This window comes from Ylistrum balloti, unplaced genomic scaffold (genome assembly GCF_031769215.1).
Source record: "Ylistrum balloti isolate Yb309-2 unplaced genomic scaffold, AGI_CSIRO_Ybal_v1 Utg370000, whole genome shotgun sequence".
Classification (NCBI taxonomy): domain Eukaryota; kingdom Metazoa; phylum Mollusca; class Bivalvia; order Pectinida; family Pectinidae; genus Ylistrum; species Ylistrum balloti.
The window spans coordinates 637,009-640,000 of NW_026782078.1; the positions used below are offsets into that span (position 1 = coordinate 637,009).

A 2,992-nucleotide genomic window follows, 5' to 3' on the forward strand; every position below is an offset into this window, starting at 1 on the left:
TTTAGACAATTTTTACTTCCTCATTACATCTGTGTCGGTCTACAATATAAACATATACAAATTACCCAATAGTAAGAGGTAATCTACGTTAGCATCCTCGGAAAATAGCTTCTGTTAAATTCTCAACTTCAGAGACAATGTCATACGTCATACACATGAACCATAGAACATGCACGTGGCTTTATATATATATATACATATATTCATATCAATATATTTACATTTTTATTGTAAATATCTAACAGAAACAACCAACAGAAATGTTTTTACAATTCATCAACAGTAAGAAATATTATACATCAATGTTTACCACCCTGAAACGTTTTCTAACAAACTTAGTAATCGGAAAGAAAATCACTTCATGACACCATTTCGAAGTTCCTGATAAGTCTGCGATGTCACTCATCAAACCGATAAATCTTTCAAAATGATACCCTGTTCCCCATTGTATGTTCAACCGACTTGAATCAATGAAAAGAATAACCTGAAAAGATTTTGTTTATTTCTTTATTGGATTATGAATATTGGGTTCATATTCTTAACCATTTATTATGGCATGCAAAAAGTTTTATCATAAGAAATTTTATAAAAACTTATCTCATTGTGTTGATTAACATCTTTAATGTTAATCTTTTTATAATGTCTCGTGTTTAAAAATGTATTGAATGTTATAAACCTTTATACATTAACAGTATGTAGACGCTTAAACGATGCAAATGACAAAGGTAAATAACGACAGTGTTTATTATCAGTCACAACAACAATGTAAAAGGTCGCAAACCAATAACGATACGTTAATCTTAAACAGAAAAGCGGTTGATACACTTTCTTAAGCGTTCATTGAAAAAGTTCATTAATCATTGAATAAGGATAGAACAAATAGAACAAAAGACAAATGAAACAAAGGACTGATATGGCCACAGGATATGAAAAATAACATTAAAGCGACAGTTGACATCAATCAAATATTGGATATCAATATGTACAACTGTAAAGCAATATCGAGGTGATGCGTATATCAAGCATGTGACGTAAGTTTGCGCACGAGCGATTATATCAAATATCAATCATCGAATGAAAATTAAATATAACTGAGACAACGTGACAAAAGTCGACAACAAACTTAGTGTTAGAACATGAAATGGTGTATTTAGCAAAGAAATAGCCGTACGTCTTCTGTCTATAATCTATCGTATTAACTGTCAGTAACGAGACCGTATACGTTACAGATAAGGAATATGTTTACCATAACGCCTACAACATGGCCTATGTATTTGTGAAATCAAACTTAACCAAACCAAGGCAAGCTATTTCATTTTTCCCTAATTCAAATTTGATTTCTAAGCATGAGAAAGTTGTTAAAACGCATGTACTTTACCGTTGAATCAGTGCTGAGAGATGAATTTGAAATTGAGAAATAAATCATCAGATTAGACTTATATGTCCAATTGTAATAATCAGATTTATTTCAGAAGAAAAAGTAAATTGACAATAAAATCATAATCAATGATTCATCATAATTAAAAAATGAAAATTAGCTAAAAATACTAAAAATAGGATGAGACGTAAATGATATAACGAATAATCTTTCACGAAGGTGTTGATAGAAACTATGTGTAGGACTAATCACTGAGATATATGTACCAATTTTTTCAATGGGTGATTCAGAAAGATACGATAATTTAACAACCTGTCATTAGAGTCAGAAGAGAAAAGCACAAAAGTATCAGGAAAAATATAACGAAGTTAGAGAGTATCTTCAGGATATAGAAAGAAATTTATAAAATATTTTAGTGTGAATGACATACATATTTCAAAATAAAAACGAAAACCATGGTCTCAGCATAACATGATGATTTCTTGAATAAACGACATTTTCAAACTAGAAATAAGAAGCAGATATGAAATAATCCCGATTGATAACATTTGTATTATCAACGTATCAGAATAATGGTGAACACAGTGAAGTCCCTACTCCCATGTCATATGGTACACCTATAACCAAGACAGATACTTCGACAGTTAGATACAAATTCTTATCTGCATTCTACAGCACTATCAATACGACAGCTTATCAGAGGGCTGAATATGGTATCAAGAATTTTTTATATCTAATGTATATGCTAACCAATAGACAACGAAACAAGAGGTAAATAAGTTACCAAGTATAACAAAACAACAAAATATTAACGATGAAAGGAATTAACTACAGCAATATCAAAGCAATATTCAAAATTTCCATATGAGCAAAATAATGTTTCTTGAATTAAAGAGGAAAATGCGGTTTCCTTTTTACACTCGCATGGAAAATATATATTCAGATTGAAAAACATTTTTTGGATTTCTGAAAACCTTAAAACGTGGCGATAAGATAAGGAAATATAGTATTATGATTTCCTTTTAGATATGAAGCCAGCTGACGTGGTCTCGTGTAACGGATTGTGACTTAACTCACCCTTCGAAAATAATCGAGAAATGTGTTTTTAAAAGATCGCAAAATTTCCTAACGTTTATAGAGATTTAATGCATATTTAATTATCATCATCAGGAAATAACATTCGATACATCATTGAATAATTTTTGTCGTTATTTTTATAAATTAAATTAGTGTTTCAGATAGTTGTGTTTTTCTATTACCGATTTCCTTAAGATACCCTTCTTGGCAGACTGGCACTTTCACAATCGTGCTGAGCATGAGGGAAACGCTGATGTGGCTGGATACTGGAATATTGTAGTGCAGAATTCAGTGCAATTCTGGATGTATCTTTTAATATACAAAAGCGTTTTCGGCAAATGAAATAATACAAAGTCACAGGTACTTAAGTCTGATGAATAGAGTGGGAAAGTCGGCAAAACATCACGATTGTGAAACGAAGGATTGTTGTAAATATCGTGTTAACGTTTAATCCTTTATTTTAAAGTGTTTTCATGAAAAATGTTTTCACATTTTTACGCACTCTGTCTTTATACATTATGGTATTTGAATTACTGG

General features: G+C 30.7%; 1 protein-coding gene across 1 annotated transcript in view; it reads right to left on the minus strand.

Moving 5' to 3' along the window:
• LOC132548055 (sodium-dependent serotonin transporter-like) overlaps positions 1-2,992 on the minus strand; it is a 71,274-nt gene continuing 68,282 nt past the window's right edge. The window contains exon 14 of the mRNA XM_060211880.1: positions 1-2,992. This exon is cut by the window's right edge and continues 2,112 nt beyond it. The gene's annotated coding sequence lies outside the window, so the exon portion shown is untranslated.